Source organism: Manis pentadactyla, chromosome 8 (assembly GCF_030020395.1).
Source record: "Manis pentadactyla isolate mManPen7 chromosome 8, mManPen7.hap1, whole genome shotgun sequence".
NCBI lineage: Eukaryota > Metazoa > Chordata > Mammalia > Pholidota > Manidae > Manis > Manis pentadactyla.
In genome coordinates this window covers 100,623,337-100,641,802 of record NC_080026.1, presented here as the reverse complement: position 1 = coordinate 100,641,802, position 18,466 = coordinate 100,623,337, and the positions used below count along the sequence as shown (strand labels likewise).

Sequence of the window (18,466 nt, the reverse complement as noted above, 5' to 3'; positions counted from 1 at the left end):
CTGTTGATTGGTTTGCACAGTTTTGGTTTTAGTGGCTTTTGGAATGCACCCAAATCAGCATGAGGCAATGAAGAACAGGACACCGGAGGATTGGTGGGTAGATAGTTGGAATGCAGCTAAGGGAAATTCCATTCACATCCCAACTCAGGGGCAGTGGAGGTGAATCTCGAATGCCAACATGTTGGGGCAGCAGGGGCAAGGAGGCTGTTCAGGGCAGGCATTTTCCTTTCATCCACTTGAACAGGGGTAGAAATGGCACCATTCTGGCAGGCCACAGAAAACAGTGCAGGCTTCTCTTTTTTGTGGACTTTCTTCAAAGCAGGCATCCACCAAGAACTACCTAGAAACTACTGGACACATGCAGGCTTCCTTCCCAATATTTTATACAAGAGTGCCCTTAACTAACTGCCACAGAGGCAGGATTATCCTGTTGTGAAGGTGTCCCTGTCCCTCCCCAACAACACCTGCATTGATGGCTTCTTTCCATGGATATCAAGGTCTATTGTTCCTCAAAATCAACCGTTGACCTTGGGTTTTTCTCCATTAATATGACCTTTCAAGTCAAAGAGTCTGGATATGCTAGTCAATGGTTACTTATTATTTCCCCTGCCTGAAATGGGAATCTCAGACCTCAGAGCATGGATTGGACTACAGTGATGATCTGTTTATAATTTATAACCTCCTGCACTTGGCACTTGTGATTGAAGAGTTCGTGGAAAAGCTTCATGGTTTCCAGGAAGCACCTCCACCTTGCCCGCATCTCGCTTAGCATCAGAAGCCACTTATGACAGATGGTACCTGCCTTCCTTCCTCACTGAGAAACATTTTAGTCTGTTGACCTCTCATCCCAATGCGCTGGTGATGGTCCTAGGCCACCGGGAAGCATGGTGTCCCTCTCCCCATCTATCTAATGCCAAGGAAAGATAGATGCCTTTATTAGGCTAACTGAACGACTGACAATAGATTGCCATCTCCATTGCACCAATGACCTCTGAGAGTCTGGGAGGAGGACATATGAGGGTTAAGTCTTTGGACTTTCTGGGTTAGAATTATTAGTTTTCCATTACTAGCTGTGTGGCTTTGGGTGATTCCTACTGTTCATCTCTCTATGCCTCAGTTTCCTTATATGTAACAGGGGTTGTTGGAAAAAGTCAATAAAATAACCTATGTAAGGTATTTAGTTATTGCCTGGCAGAGAATCTATGGTCGGAGTAAATATTGCTATTGCTCAGTCATCTCTGCTTTTCCCCATTCCAGCCACACTGAAGACAGCACTTGGCATCCTACTGCCCTTTGAAGTTGCATGGACCAAGTGCCAGTTTCAGGCCAATGAAATCTGAGCAGAAGTGACAGGTGTCACTTCTGAATTGGGGCTGTGAAAAGCCAGTGCATCATTCTTCAGTCTCTTTTCCCCTGCCAGAGCACAGTGACTTAGAAGGTCACATATTGCAAATGGTACAGCTTTGGATGGTGGAAGACCTGTTGTCTTTGTGGCTGAATCAGTGCATGGAGATCACCCACCCTAGAGATCTTCCAGTATCTGCAATGGCAATTACATGAGCAAGAAACAAATCTTTGTTGTGTTAAGTCACTGAGAGTTTCAAGCTACCTATTGCTGCCATATAGTTCAGACTCTCCTGAATGATATGATGCTTAATAAACACTAGTGATTATTATTGGTAGGATTATTACTTTAATAGACATGTAGAATGTCTTGGTCATCCTGCCTTCCCCAATAGCAGGCACCTGACCATGACCATCAGGAGCTCTTGTTCAAACCGAGCTTGGCTATGTGTTCTGCACAGATCATCTGCCTTAGTCTGATGAGTTGGCTCCTGCCTTCCTCCTTGGCCTTTGTCCTTACAGTCTACTCACCCCCTGAGACTCTACCTGTTCTTTTATTCCATTAAATGGCCATTTTATTGATGGCCAAATCAATTTACCTGTTGCAGGTAGGATGGGGAGAAAACATGGCACTGGGTGCCAAGAATTCTGGGTTCAAAAGCCAGCTTGGCCTCTGCTTTTTCCTGAGCTTCTGCCCAAGCTGGGAAGGACCCTTCCTGGGGCCCATGGCACCTGATTACACTGGGCAGTGGCTCTGGACGCCTCCCTCGGACTAGGTGTTTCTTAAGGTCAGGGACATGTCTGGATCCTGCACACCTGGCTTGCAGCATGTTGTGTGCTCCATAAATGTGGTCTGACTTAATGACGTTAAAGAAGCAAAGTGTGCCATGATAATCTGTGCTGTGGCTGCCACAGTGGCAAAGACTTTCTTCCAACTGTGAAAAAATTAACCATAGTCCTAAAATGGAGTTACTTCCGCTACACCGAGTCACCAAACCAGGGCTTAAGACCTAACCTAACTGCAGTTTCAATCCTCCCCAGAAATGTAGTCCATCAGGAATCTTCTGGTCAGCACCAATGAAGTAATTTGCATGGTAAGACCTCCTGCTCTTCTCCCTAAGGGAGGGTGACTTGCCTGAAACAATAATTTCTTTTCTCTTGCTAAGAACTTCTTGCCCCACTCTCCTTCTTATAAAAACCTTCCATTTTGTACAACTCCTGGGAGTACCTCTCTACTTACTAGATGGGAGGCTGCTGATTCATGAATCACTAAATAAAGCCAATTAGATCCTCAAATTCACTCAGCTGAATTGTGTTTTTTAACATAGCAACTGCTGCTGGGAAGCCCAGTGTTTATCTAGGGAAAACTGGCAGAAGCAGATGGCTCAGTACCCACCCAAAGCAGCCCCAAGGTGCCTCTGTGGAAGTCCAGAGCTCTGAGGAACACATTTGGAAAACCACTGCCCTGCTCCAAGCTCCTCATCTTGCAAAAGGGGCTGCTGAGGCCTGAAGTCATCCTGGGAGTTGTCACAACATAATCCTGGGTCTACTGCCCTCTGACCCTCTGCTGGTAGTACTTCATTTTGTGCAGCTTCGTAACATTCAAATCAACTCTCTTAGGTAACTTCCAGGGGTGTTTGATCCCTTTCTACACAGAAAAGGTGACCTTTGAGTGAGTTCTGAAGACAGTGTCACAGGTGGGATGTGGGGGTCGCACCGCCCAGATTTGGATCCTGGTTCCACCATTTATTAGCTCTGTGACCCTCCTTAGGTGACAAATGTTAACCTTTTGAGCCTCAGCTTCCTCATCTGTTAAATGGGGATAACAATAAAACTCACACATAGACCTACTATGGGAATCTCATGAGATGGTTCAGCAGAAACACTTAGTATGGTGGCTGGCACACAGTCAGGCTGTGATGATGCCACCTGTCTACCTGTGTGTCCTTTGCAAACCCACTGAGCTTATATGGATTCTCTGCAGAGCAGCTGTCAAATCAATCATCTATATCTACTTCCAGAAAGAGCTGTCAGAGGGACAGAAAAAGGTTCCTGACATGCAGAAACCAGACCAGAAAGTACTCATGGTCTCTCTGTTCATACAGCAAGTCCTGTTCCTACTCTAGGTCCCAGTGGAATGATCACCTCTCAGAGAAGTCCTTCTTGACCCCTTCAGACAGTAGCATGGCCCTGTTCCCTGTCCTCCATGCCTGCTGCTCTGCCCCATGTATGACCAATCACCACTTATTGGTGAATTAAATAATGATTGTGAATTGTCTTTGGTCTGTTCAATATTTGTGTTCCCCTATGAGGGCAAAGGACTGGGCGTATTTTGTCTCACCAGTGATGAGCACAGTTCTTGGCACATAGTAGGATTTCAGTACATATTTGTTGACTGACTAAATGATCCCAGGCATTATGCTGACATTCCTAAAACTGGGGAAGTCATATGCATGGTCCTAGCCTTATTATGTGCATGATTTGCAGGCTGCCTTCCTCCTAAAAGTGCTCTTCAAGTGCTGCTCCCTGCAGAAAATAATTTATAAGTGCAAAGCGAGACTCAGAGAGGATTAGTAACTTGCTCATAGTCACCCAGCTGGCTAGGTGCAAATCACAGCTTGAGCCAAGTTCTGAGTAACTCTAAAAAACACTTTCTTTTCCTTTTATCATGACATTTCCAGTAGATTCCAAACTTCAGTGAGCATAAGAATTCCCAGGGACATTTGTAAAAATGCAGATTCCTGGACTTCATCCTCCAGGCTTCTATTTTAGTAGGTCTGAAGGCTGGTTGCAGCTCTAGCTTACAGGGCCCCAGGCCAATACGTTTCATGTGCAGGTGAAGCAAAACACTTTTAAGTCACTCAAAATCATGTTAGCACCATTCTCCTGGCCATGCTCATGAGATACTATGAAATAAATACTTTGTTGGGCAGTGGAAGCAATTAACTCGCCAGTCTCCCTGCCTGGTACAGGGGCCTGACCATAGGGCCCTGGGATGACTCCATAGGTATGAGTCCTTGGAACTCTTTGGGTCATGAGTCAACCCCTGGAGGCAGTGGGGTGTAGATGGAGGAGATACACGGTCTCCCAGAATGAAAGACAAATGGGGATTGGGAGTTACCCAAGGCCTAGGTCCAGGCATGGGATACCCCTCCTGTATGGCTTTGTGAACCCAACCAGTCCTGGGCACAAGGGAGGCCCTCCCAAGGAGAGAGCCCCCCGAGGTGTGGGCCGCCTGGTGGGGAGTACAGTCTGGAGGAGCCTGGGGAGGCTGGATCTGCACCAGCACCCCAGGAGATTCTTAAGCAGGGGAACTCTAGGTCAGCCTTAGACGCTGCTCAGACTAGGGTCCGCGGAGGGCAGGGAGAGCTTCCGAGAGCCAGAACTAGTCAGGGATGGAGTTGCTGGGGTTACCGGCAAGCTCAGGGGCCGGCTTACAGGCCTGTGGGCCCTCTGCCCTGCCTGGCGGCTGCCACCCTCCAGAACTCCTAACAGGAGGAGGGTGGTGGGCATTGGACAGAGACGCTCTCTCCCCAGGGACCTTCTGATCAGACAGGCTGTTGGCAGGCTCCTAATTTGTCTCCTCCTCGCAGCGCCAGTATCAGCTTTCTGATGCAGAGGGACCCCGGTAATGAGTTTCTATTAAAAGAGCTGAATCCCGGCTCTCGGAACTCAATGTTCAGAATAAACAATGGGGCAGAATCCTATTAAAAAAGGCTTCCAACATGGACAAATTAAGCCCTTGGGAATGCCTTACAAAGAATACATTTTTCCAGTGTCGAACCAAGATCAATAGAGAAAAATAAATACTTTCGAGTGGGAGTCGCCATAATGATACCTGGGTACAGGCAGGGGTTGGGTGTGTTATTTTGGCCTGAGGACACCCTGGCAGAGATAATGAGGGAGCAGAGGGGTGGGGCGCGTGATGCACGTGAGGGGTGTCTGGGTCTCCCAGGAGGCTGAGCCAGGAGGATGTCGCGTCTCATTTGTCTCTGTCGAGACTCCCTCTTTCTCTGGGGGATGGTTAAGTACACGGTGCTGCGCTCAGCCCACCAAGGACTTTGGCAAGCCTGGGGAGGGGGCGCAGGAGGCCTTGGCTCCCTTCGCCAGGGAATAGAGCTTATCTCTGCACAGGCAGGGGCGGAGAAGCTGAGCCTCGCCAGGAGCAGAGGGAAGACGCTCAGACATCTGCCCAGGTGCCTGAATTGTCGCCACTCAGGCTTTACCCCCTCCTCTGCTCTCTGCACTTATGACTGTTCTGTGAATATCACTTCAGCAATATCCAATTTGGTTCCCTGGAGCTGTGCAAAATCTTACCCATCATTCCAGGCTGATCTGAGTTCCTCCTTCTTTATGAAACTTTCCTGATTCCTAGTGATTCAAGTAACATCCTTGAGCATTTCATACATGCAAGATAGGCTTCTTGCCTGGCACATCTATCCCAGCTCCCCACTGCTGTTGACTGTCCTATAGATTCATTAAGTCAAAGTCTCCTTCTCCACCCAGAGACCCCTGTATTTTGCCTAGTGCACCTCACACTCACCGAATGGTGCTCCATGGTAGATTCCATGCTGGGCTCTGAGAGACCCAGAGATGACCAAGACACAGACTGGGATCCCCTGAAGGCAGGGATTCACCCCACCTTCCAAAGTAGTCCAGTTGCCTCCACTAGCAAATGAGGCAACAGAGATCCCAAGAAAGAGTGTAATGTGGTTAGGGACAAACAGACCACAGGTGACAGAGAGGACTAGAACCCAGTTCTATTGTCTTCCTGCCAGTAACAGTGCTTGTGTCTTACTCTGTGCAAAGCACAAATATTTTCTGCCTGCTTGCTCTTTTTACATTAAGGCATTTAAGCTGCACAACAGTACCCCAAGGTAGGTAGTATGTTTCCCCCATTTTACAGGTGAGAAAACTGAGGCACGGGTGAGGTTAAGTAACTGGTTCAAGGCCTTGAGCTTCAGGTGGCCAGGTTCTCTTCCCCCAGCCAGCCACCTTTCCTCTGCATTACTCAGGGAAGAGTGTGAAGGGTGGGATGTGGTACAGGCAACCCTGGGCAGAGGACAGGGGTCCCATGGAGGCCCTGGGAGTCTGGGCTGTAGTGGGGAGCAGGAAGGAGGAGGTCCCTCAGCTGCTGGTATTCCTAGTTGGTTTGGGGTGAAGGCCTGTCATCTGGTACATGGAGCCAGCAGGGGCTGCTCCTTTGGGGCCCTCCTGTGATCAGTGGAGGTTGGGGTTGCATACTGGCTTACTCCTTAAAGGCCTTGAGAAGTCCTACAGCAACTTTATCTTTTCCAGTGTCTGCCAAACTTCCTTGACAATGGATGTTCTTTCTTGTCACTTCAGAATGCCTTTTAGCATCCCATGCCACTGCTTGGAAGTTCACTTCTAAACAACATGGCTGCAAGGCCAAACCGGGTGAGCAGAGCAAGGAGTCAGCAACAGAGACCTGAAGTGTAGAGTGGCAGCAGGATCGCCCGTGTGGGTTCTCATGACTGTCAAGGGAGGGAGAGAATTTCCAGGGTGAGGAAGAGGTCAGTGGTGTAAATGCCTCAGATGCTGAGGAGGGGGAGGTCCGAGACAGCCCTTGGATTTGGTGAGATGTGTGGAATGCAAATCATATGCATGCATCCACATTGGTTGATGGTAGCGGTGCAAGTGAGTGGGGTAGTTTGGAGGGCTTGGCTTATCTATTAAGGCTCAGAATGCACACACCTGATGATGCAGCAATTCCACATCTCTGTGCCCAAAAGAAAAACTCATAAATGGGCTTGTGGGGGCCTGTTCAAGGACATTTATTGAAGCCTTGTCAGGCAGAGTCAGAAATGGAAATAACCTTAATACCCATCAATAGGAGAATGGCTGAAGGCTTTGGGACATGTCTGCATTTCAGGACTTAGAAAGAACAGAGGAGAAGCCCATGTACCAATACAGAAAGGTCACCAGGAGAGCATGGGATTGACAAAAGCAAGATGCAGAATGGACATACAATATGATGCTCCTCAGGAGAAAAAATACACATGCATGTATATATGCACACATAGGCACACACTGCTCACATGCATATGTGTACACACAGGTACACACATGTACTCACACTCAGACACTATAGTGTTATTGGTTAAAGAGACTACTCTCTAAATCCAGAATTTCTCTGAATCCTAGTGCTGCCATTTACTAGATTTGTAACCTAGGGCAAATATTCTAACCTCTCTATACCTAAGTTTGCACATCTGTAAAATATGGATAATTATATTTCAACCTCAAGAAATGAGTGAGTGGAGTAAGTGATTAGCTGAGTTAATGTGAGCAAAAGTACTTGAGAGAGTGCCTGGTCCATGGGAAGGGCTAACTAGGTTAGTTGCGACTATGGTCATATTTCACCTACTCTAATGCACATGTCCTTCAGCACATCTATACCAGCAGGGGTGATGCAGTTTACAACTGATCAATCTTCACATCAGGTTATGGTTTCACTGGCAACTTTTTCCCCTCTTTGCAGCATATAAAATAATGGAACATCTTATAGTTAAAGACATTGCAGGCACAATGAATTAGAATATTATTTTCAGGAAATATTTACTAGGGCTCCATACATTCGTACAGAGCATGTCCAGTAAGCTCTGGGACACACACATCCAGCTCATACCAGTGGTTCCCTCTGGGAAGAATGCTGGAGTGGGGGTGTCAGGAGGCCTGTGGCCTTATCAGGACTGCCTTAGTGTTTTACAAGCAGTGTGGACTCATGTTTACATGTGGTTTTACTTAGCGTTGCTTGGCTGCAGCCAGCAGACACTAACACTGGTTAACTTAAGCAAAAAGGAATTTATTGGCAGGATGTCGGGAGCTCACAGAAGTGACAGGAGTCCAGGGAAGCAGACTTAGGGAAATGTGGGGGCCCAGGCCTCTCCCAGGGGCCTGGCTTAAGAACCACAGCCACCACCTGGTAGCGGGAAACATCTGGTTTGCATGCTGCCACGGCTGAGACAAGTGACCTCCAACCTTCCCTTCTGTCTCTGGGTCCAGTGGCTTTTGTCATTCTTTTTGGTTGTTCATCATCTGATGACCCTTCCTTCCTAGGCTTGAGATGTTCCCCATCTCAAAAGGTGGGTGGGAAGCAGCAGAGTCGGCCTCTCCCTGTGGACCCAGATCAGTGGACCTGCACAGTCCCAGCATCCCCTGCAGCTAGGGCCCAGGTACATGCCCACACTGGCCAACTCTCTCCCATATAGTAAGCCAGAAGCAAGCAAGGCTATCAAACAGGGGCGAGGTACATCTGTGCTTGGTGGCAAGAGATTGGGAACAACAGCTGCCGCAGCAAAGTCCCAGGGGCACGACTGGTCAGAAGGCATTGCCTGTGTCCAGTGCCTGGCACAAGCTGGGGTGCCCTGTGCTCAGTGGCACAGTGGTGGTGTCCTCATGGGGCCAGCTTCAGGAAAACAGCTGGCTGTCATCAGCTATGGCTTGCCTCTTTGCTTGGTTCTCAGCCCTGCCAGTGAGTCTGTGGGTCATCTCATCTCCTTTCAAATAAATTCTCCATCCTGCTTCATTCTGACCAAGTTGGAGTCTGTTGCCAGAAACAATAAGCCTGGCTGACACCCTGCATCACTCTTTCCAGATGCGAAGTCCCAAAAGAGAGGTCAGGACACGTGCCTGCTCCCTGGGGTAAACCAGGAGACTTAGGGAGCTGGCTTTTATAATGGAAGGCAGAAGCTTAGGATTTCCCTCCACTGAGACTATACACAATGGGGAGGATACAAATTCCAGAAAGAAATCAGGCTGCTGTTAGTGAAGGGATAAGGGGGCAGCAAACATGACAAATGTGCACTATTGTTTAATCAGAATAACGCATGTCCTGCTCAGAGGGAGCTGAGACAGTCAGTCATTCAGTCATGCAACAAACTGACTATAAGCCAACTATGTGCAGACACAGTCAGACACTGGGGACATAATGATGACGGCCCTTAAGGAACCTGGTGGTGGATCTGGTGCTGGTACCAGATAAGTAAATACTCAGGGACAGGCAGTGGGCCAGAGCCATTTACCAGATGGCCCAGGCACTATGGCCTAGGAAGGAGGAAGTCAGGGAAGTCTCCACAGAGGAGGTGGCAAACGAGCTGGGCCTTGAAGGAGAGGCAGGATGGGCAGGAACTGCCATGCTGACAAGGCCAGGGGGCAGAAGAAAGGGGCAGGGAAACAGCATGAGCACACGCTGAGGGTCATGAAGGGGTGTCCACCCTGTGTTCTGAGAAAGGGAAGAGCTTCAGGGGGCTGAGGGTGGAACATGGGGAGGCAAAGGGTCCACAGGAGGGCAGAAGTGGGGAAAGAGGAGCCTGAGGGTCAGGTTGGAACAGAAGGCAAGAGCCTTGAATGTCAAGGGAAGGTGAGTCAGTGAAAGTGTTTTAAATGGGAGGGACATGTCGTTAGATCCATCTTTAAGAATGATTATTTGGGTGATTAAGTGGAGAGAAATTTGTGGGGAGCAGGAGAGAATGGGACAGTGAAAGAAGAGAGGGGAAGGGTAGGCATGAGTTCAATCTTTAGTCCTTGCTTTAGAGAGGCATGAACCTGGAGCAGCAGTCTCCCCAGCCATCACTCCTGGCTGTGCCTCTAGTTTGCTGAGTGCCTGGACATGTCACTTTCCCTCCCAGCCGCAGTGATTTCCAACAACGCTCAGTGGTATCCCCAGGGTTTTCCCAGAGCAGCCCATCCTGGGTCTGTATTGCATATTGGAGTTGCACCTAAGATTTTGTCCAACAATGAAAAGGAAAAGTCCATACGTAAAGCTATTAGACCAACTCCCCAAGTTCCTGTCTAGCTTTAACATCTTAGGGTGACCACCTCATCCCGGTTTGCCCTGAACATTCCCTATTGTCACTCAGAAAGTCCCCTATTGAAACTTCTCAGTCCCAGGTAAACCAGATGGCTGTCGCCTTATATCCAGGGATCCATGCATCTAACACCTTGGTTCCGCCTGGAGAGACAGGACCCCGGCATGGAAAGGAACTGGGGCTGGGATGGAGCACTACGGCTGCGGGTCTCCGATGGGGTGGGAAGGGGAGGGCCTGAAGCCTCGGTGGTTGGAGAGGTGTGACCGCCTGTGGGAGACGGGCCTGGAGTGGGGCCGTGCAGCTGGCCAGAGCCTGAGAGGAAGAAGCTGAGCTCCCGGAGGGGAGGGGAGACTCGCATAGGGGGGCAGCCTGTAAATCGTGGGGCTTGTCAATCCCGGTGTAAGTCTCGCTTTTGAATGTGTGTCAGAGAGAAGCCAAGGAATGCCTGCTTAACCAGATAGTGATTTATTTCCTCAGCACACCTTTAGTCCAGAAGGAGAAAGTCCGAGGATGGTGTGGCGGCTCCATGCAGCCACAGGCGCCCGGGCTTCTTCCTCCTGCGCCACCATCTTCGGTACGTGGGATCATGTCCTGGAGGTCGGGGAAATGGCCAAGGGGAAGGGGCAGTGCCTGGAGGAGGAAGGCAAGCTCCCCACACATCCCCTTCTGACATCTGCCACTCTCATTGGCCACATCGGTCAGCGTCTCCATTGGTTGAAGGGAGCCTGGGAAATCGCAGTTTTTCAGACTGATTTGGATGAATTCAGGGGCTCCATTCGTCAGGTAGATTGAGCGAGTGGACACTGTTTAGGCAGCTAGCTGAATCTAACTCACCAGATCTTATAGGATTCACCATAACAGTGAGTCATCCCAGCCGCACCACATGACCTGCCCCCTGCCCCAGGGTCCCTCATGGTCACTGCTGCCAGTCACTGTACGGTCTGCACCCCTAGGGTACAGCTGCTGGGGCCCCTCCTCATTTTGCCTCCCAGTAAGGCCAGATGGCAAGCGGCATGGCCCCATCTTCTGGCAAGTTCCAATGGGCCTTGACCCCTCCCTCCTGGAAGTCTGCCCCCCCGCCCCCCGCTGCCTCCGCCCCTTCTGTGGGCTTCCTGTGGCCTGGAGCCAGGCCTCCCTCCAAATGCGATTTGCCCCTCCTCCTCCAGCGCGCAGTCCCAGTGAGCGGGCCCATCTGCTTCTGTTTCACTCCGTGTTACTCATCAGGATGTGTTTGCCGGCAGTTATTTGATGTTCAGGAAGAATTCTGAAGCTTTTGAAAATAAGTAAATAAAATCTTTTATCCCCCAGAGAGTTATGAAATCGCGTTTTGCTGGGAGATGGGGGCACCCACAGGCGGTCGGGTGACCCTGCCTCACCCAGGTGCCTGGTGCTCTAGGCTTGCGCTCCTGTGGCTGCTCCCTCCACGTCCCTGGGCCCAACTGGACCTCTAGGAACCACTCTGAGCCTCCGCTGATCCTCTCGTGATGCCTGAACTTGGAAACAGAAGGCAGCTGTCGGTGGGGGAAACCCTGGCCCGGCTCTTGCTCTCCAGCCAAAAAAGCTTTCAGAGAGAGCTCCTCCCCATTCATGGCCTTGCTTGGGCCTGGTGGCCTCCCTGATGTGAAAGCAGGAGCTGCAGAGAGACCAGGACGGGCCCTGGGACTCACGCCTGTGTGCTCTCTGCTGCTGTGGCCACCCGTGAGGGCAAGGCAGTGCATTTCCCTGACGGTCACCAGGCAAAGCGATGCCGTCTTTCTCCTCCTTTCTGAGCTATTTGAGTAAATGACAGAGAGTGCTGGATGTTAGGGTGTTCAGAAGGGAGAGGGAAATCAGACTACCTTGCTGGGCCTCACCTACAGGCCAAGGGGCCACCTCATACCGGCACCCCTGTCACTGGAATTCATACGGTCTTCTGTCTCAGTACAGCACTGAGTCTTACCTCTTCCCTTGCTGACTCATAGCAAGGTTAGGACTTTCCAGTGATATTTCGGTGAAAGGTCAAATGATACTTCCTGGTAAGCCCTAGATCTTTAGGTTCTTTTGGTCGTGTGTCCCCCAGGCTCCACCGTGTAAAGCATCTGTGGACGGAATGAACTAGCGCCTGAGAGATTGCTCCAGGGGTGCATGGAGGCCTGTCCTCCCCGTTTCTTTCCTAGTCACGCCCCCTCTCTGATCCAGCCCCCGGAGCAAGTCTATGGGAGGTGGGGTGTGGGTGCCACCCCAGAGCTCCGTCTGCTCTCCCTGCTCAGGCTCGTGAAGAATCTGGAAGGCTAAGCCTCCCCAGCCGTCGCATCCAAACCCTGCAACTCATGCAGAATCCCTATGACAGCATCACTCATGACAGCTTACAACTCCAACTATTAAACATTGATCACTCAAAACTGAACATCCCATCTTCCCTTTGATATCCTCAACTGCTCTCCGCATAAGACAACAAGCTGCTTTCTGCGGCTCAGCATGAGGGAAGACTTCAAAGGTGCCTTTCCCATTCACCCACTCCAGCAGCTCTGGGATTCAGCAAGCGAAGCCACCAAGCGGAAGAGATGGGGACCCCCTGCTGGCTTCATCTCTGGACTCAGACTAGTGGGGAAACCTCCTGTATATGGGTCCCAGATTAAGGTTCTGTGGTGACTCTGGAGCAGAGCCTGGACGCAGGGGCACCCCAGCTCTCTCTAGAAGACACTGTGGGTAATGGGAAGTGACTGGGACCCAGGTCAGGCGCGCTGGGTTTGAATCTTTGGTGTTGCCCCCTGCCAGCTCTGGAACCTCAGAGACCATGCTGGGCCCTGTGCCTGTAAAATGGAAATGCTATGACTCCCCCACCCCCAACGAAGCTCGTCGAGGCTGGAAGTGAGGGTGCCTGTTCCATAGCAGGTAACCAAACAGAGCCATGCTGCCTTCCCTTCCAAACAGAAGTTTGGTTGAACGAATGGTGCAAGCACATTTGTAGGAAGGATATTTCAATGGCTTCATGAAACAGGCCATTTTGAACTTTTCAGAAGGTGGCCACTTACACAGACAATGCCAACAACCTGATTACAAATTATTACCATCCTTTCAATCAGGCTCCCATGGGGGATGCATTTTATTAAAACCGTATTAATTAGAATAATGATTATTTGTAAAACACATCAGTGAAGCCCTGAGTAAAATTATTTACCTGTGTCCCCTCATATAATTCCCAGTAACTCAACCTATAAAGTAGATTTTCCTCCTGGGCCCTTATGACAGATGAAAATTTTATAGGTGACGGAGGGCATGGTTCAGCGGAAATGGCAAAACTGGGTCTTCGACTAGGTCTGGCTAATGCCAAGGTCCAAGTTCTTGCCTCTGTCTTCTGGTTGTACTGGCCTTGTCTAACGGTGTGCTGTACTCTGCATGCCTGGAATCAACTGGCATTAGCAGGCTGCATTCACATTCTACCAGGGATCATATGAATGTGTCTCTCCAGATGGACGGTCACACAATCCTGTGCACATGCGTGGGATTTATAGACTCTACAGGGCTGCAGAACGTATACCTTGACCTCTTGCAGCTCCCGGTTTGCTCCTGGAACCCACCTGCAGGAGAAGAGCCTCAGGGCCCGGGCAGTTCGTGTTAGAATACCTCTCTGACACAGTGGGGTGCAGTTCAGCACATCCCAGGCAATTCCATTTCATACACTGCTTTTGAGAACTCTTCAGTGTGAAGAGTCGTGCCAGGCCAGGAATACAAGTTCACAGCACAGGTCCTCTCATGTTGCAGCCCTTGAGAATGGATCATGGCACTGTTTTCCCCAAATGCTGGCCTTAGTCCTCCCTAACATGTCCCTTTAAGCTGCTGGGCTTACTGTGAAACCTACTGCCACTCCCATGCTGGGGTTTCCACATGTGGAAAGGAAGCCAGCTGCAATGGAGTAGTCCCCATGTAGTGGAGAGACTGGAAGCCCCTCTCTCATCCTGGAACATCCTGTGCCACATCCCTGCTGCTGCCTCCAGTGTCACACAGAGTCCATCTGCCCCTTGATCAGAGATGTGAGAGCAGCATTATTCTCCCATGTCTTCTCTTTGGCAGGCCCAATGGCTCCAACTCCTCACATCGTGTGGCTCTGCATCCTCTAATTTTGCAGGGGATAGTGGGAGAAGGGGCAGCTAGGAGAGCAGCTAGGTGCTTGGCTGAAACTTTCCAGGAGGGGGCCGCAGCCAGAACCAGGCACAGCCCTGGGCTAGAGGGGGAGGCTGGGCAACCAGAGTGAACAGTGCCTGGATCCCCTCAGACCCTTCCCCACCCTGCTCCGGGAACCCTCCCCGTGTCCCTGAGAGAGAAAGCAGAGCGACAGAGCTGGGCAGGTCCCATTCAGCCCACAAGCCTGTGGCAGCCCAGGATAGGTGGTCAGAACCTCACCCAACAGCCCACTCAGTGCCACAGGGTAACTGCTGACTCCCCCTGAAATTGTAGGGTTGGGCTCTAGGGCTCAATAATAGCATTTCTAAGCCATGACTTAACGTTTATCAAGAGTAACAAACACTTTCTTTCTTGGAGAGGAGCTCCCACGCCAGGACAGTGCAGCCTTGCTGAGCAGCTTGCAGCCCCTGCCCGTGGGGAGGGCAGGCGGCATCACTGGAGAGGTACGCTCAGCAGCACCTCCTTTCCCGGCACCAGACTGTGTCCAAGATCCCACCCATCAGAGCCACTTGTGCCCACCTGCCAGACCTCCCACCCCACCCCCAGGTGCTTGTTGAACGTTGGTTTGTCATCCTTGCAGATTTCTTTCCTTTCTGCACAATCCACAGACAAGGTAATGTCATAGAAGAGGAGTTGGATATGGAGTCTGGAAAAGAACGTACATCATCTTCCCCCTGATGTGGGGCAATTTCATTGTTGTTTCCAAAACTGAGTGCTTTTTTGGAAAATGAGGTTGATGCTCTGACTCACCGGGTCTCTGAAGGGTTGAGTCGGATGGCAGTAGGTAAAGTGCCACGCACGGATACACAGTAGGTGTTCAATAATGTTAATGGAACAGAGAAGCTTCTTCATATGGTGGGATGATGGGACTGATACCAGCTTGTGACCGATCTGTTGGTAAGCGGTTCTGCTGGGGCTTGGGACAGAGGGCTATAGAAGTAAAGAGTAGTTTTTTAAGCCTGACAGCCTCCCAAGCCCATTGGGGATTGCCCAGCCCTGGGCTTGCTGCCTGGCTGTGAGCACCAGCATCCTCAGGACAGATGCACCAGGGGTCAATGCCAGGGAGAAAGAATTATGGTCAGCCTCTCTGGCAGCTCTGAGGGATGGATCACCATTAAGTACCCCATTCTGCCATGACAGCCTCTTAACAGAGCTGGAGCAAAGCCACTAGAGATCTGCTCAAGGATTGTGGGGTTCAACTCTAAATGTGACCCCGGGAGAAATAACAGATTAACCCATTATCCCCCATAAATGGCCTGCATGGCTCCATTTGTCATAATGAGCTGCTACTTTGGAGAAGTGAGAAATGGAAACAGGACCCCGGTGAGGGTTGCAGGTTGGGTTTCTGAATCTGCAGGCCCGTGGGATTCCCCTGGAATATGTGAAAGAGGGGGAGTTGAGGGCTGACTGCTCTGGTGCTGTTAGGGCCTTTACACCATCTCATATAATATCCACAGCCAGCCTGTGAATTAGGTAGCTTCATTTATACTTAGCTATGAGGGGACTTCAAGGAAGAAATAACTGGCCTGGGTCACACTGCCAGTAACTCCCAGGCTGGGACTAAAATCCATATCTGCCTCCAGAGCCACCTTGCTCACCCGTACCTGGTGTTTGCCCTGGGCAGGCATGAAGCAAAGCATGGTGCATATGCTACCTCATTTAATTCTTGCCACGGTCTTATGAGTAGGTGCTATTATCATCCCTGTTTTTGAGGTGAATGAACTGAGTCTCAGATTGCTTATGGGGCTTGTTTGAAATCACATGGGCAGTTGGTTGTGGAGCTGGATTTTTAGCCCAGGTTTGTCCATTTTCAGAGACCCAAATGCTAATCATTACATTAGGCTTCTTGCTTAAAATTGATTCGTTTATCCACCAAAACTTTACTAGGCAGGAATAGGGACAAGGCTCTGCCCTAGACATGCAGGGGGGTTACGGAGATGGCTGTGTGCCAGGGTCTCTGCCCTTAGGAGTCTTATTCGTCCTTCCAGCCTCCACTGGACCATCTCCATCCTCTGTTGGGATGCGCCCGGGCCTCTGGCTTTGATCTTTTCTTTCTCTTGGTTCGTGTGCTACCTAGAGCTTTTCTGGGGCACTGAAGAAACAGGGGGGCTGTGTGGGGGCCACGCCTGTGGAGGGAGCTGGAGTCCAGGACTCCTGTTTTTGTGTCAGCCTGTTTGCTACTTGCTCCATGCTCTGTATGCCACCCCACAGGTATATCCCATCCTTCAGCAGAATTGATAGGACAGGTTCGATTGTGCTGTGACCACAAGTGACCTCAAAGTGTTGTAACTGACTGCAACGAGGCATTTTCCTCTCCAGATATATATGCAAAGGTGGTCAGCAGGCTGAAGCCAACCCCGTGTGGTACCTGCTCCCACTGCTTCTGAGGAAAGGAAGGTGATGTTGTAAACTATGCACTGACTCTTAAAGACCTACCTGCCTGGGAGTGACTTCGGTCACTTCTGCTCTTGTCTCATTGGCCAAAGCAAGTCACTCGGCCTGCTGACATTCAAAGCCAGCTAGAGGTGCAATCATACCATAAGCCTGGAGGAAGAGGGGAGCTGAAATCTGCACGAGCAGCCCCATGAGCGCCATGACAGGCAACCGCAGCAAACAGTGAGGCCAAAACAAGGTGAGCAAATTCTTGCTGCAGAAGATTCTGAGGGGCAGAGAACTCCTGTGTCTTTGTTCAGAAGGGAGATTGGCAAATCTTAGAGGTGTGTTAGAGACATATTAGCTCCTAAATGAAACTTCCTGCCTCATTGAACCAGTTAGCAAACGTTTGTTGAGAGCCTTCTATGTGCCCATGTTCCTAATCACATAGGACACGCCAGTGAATAAAAAGGGGAAGGAATCTCTCTCCTTAAGAAGCTAGTTTTAGAGGGATATCAAACATAAGAAAGTTACATGCATGTACCATGAAGTCACAGAAGAACTGATGGAGAGCTGGAAACGCAAGGGCTTTCTCCACATGTGGCTCAGTGTTGCTGGAACACCAGCCATGTCTTTGAGCTCCACCCATGGACGTCTCCAAACAGCAGAGCCTCTCCACAAACCCTTGTTGCTATAGTCCATGCCCCTATTTTAAAAGGGAACATGGCTGGGTTTCTCTACATTCAGCAGGAGCCACAGAACCTGAGTTCTCTTTCTCCCCATCACCCCTTCTCTCCACCTTCGCTGGCTTGTTTGTCCCCTCCCTCACTCACATGGCCGTGTCAGGGCCCAGGGCTCTCTCTCCTGCAGGGCACCTGCCCCTCCTCATATCAGTATTGTGTTGCACCTGCACCCCACAGTGTATATAATCTTTAAATGACAATGTGAGCCTTGGGTTGCGGGTGCCTTCTTGCCATAGGACCTTAGTAGGTGACGTAATTGGGAACTTCTTGTGTCAAGCATTGTTCTAGGTGCTTTCCAGGTATGTGTGTTATCTGCTAATCCTTGGAAAGAGTCCATGAGGTAGGCCTTGTCTGTGTTTCCATTTTTCAGAGGAAGCGGTTCAGGCTCACAGAGCCCAAGTGGCTTGCCCAGGTCGTGCAGTGCTGTGACACAGAGAAGGGCAAGTCAGCCCATGCCTGTCACAGCCTCTGCTCTTTGTCTCCTTACAGAGCTGCCTTCCTGTTTGGGGACCAGTGAATGAAATATTTGTTCATTTTGGGTTTGCAGCATTCTTTTTGTAATTTGGAGCATGTGAGTGTTTCTATGCCCCTAAGATTTTTATAGACTTTATGCTGCCAAATGTATAAAAGTGCCCAGCTTACTCATTAAACAGACATCAATCACATGGGAAGCTGGCACCCATATTCAGGGATCCTGGGAGGAGTTAGAAGGTGCTGCCTCATGGAGGACAATTTGGGGGAACAGGTCTTTAAATTGAGACCATTGTGCTTTGAACTCAATGATTCCATCTCTGGAACAGATGACTTTCACATATGCTCAAAGACATGAGTCCTGGCATGTTCACTGCAGCATTGTTTATATTCCTAACAGCATTAATGGACTGGAAACTATCTTGTTCTCAATAGTAAGGGATTGGTTAAACAAATGATGGCACATGTGTGCAATGCAATGCTACACCGCATTCCGGCTATGCATGGCCTCAGGTGGAAAACAGTAGTTGCAGAGGACTT

At 50.1% G+C, this 18,466-nt stretch overlaps 1 long non-coding RNA gene across 4 annotated transcripts in view; it reads left to right on the top strand.

The window, feature by feature from the left end:
• Positions 1-18,466, top strand: part of LOC118933894 (uncharacterized) — a 206,392-nt gene that overhangs the window by 147,729 nt on the left and 40,197 nt on the right. For all 4 annotated transcript variants that reach the window (XR_008998952.1, XR_008998954.1, XR_008998955.1 and 1 more), the window contains exon 3: positions 16,659-16,971. This is a non-coding gene — a long non-coding RNA (uncharacterized LOC118933894). The remainder of the gene's footprint in view (positions 1-16,658; positions 16,972-18,466) is intronic.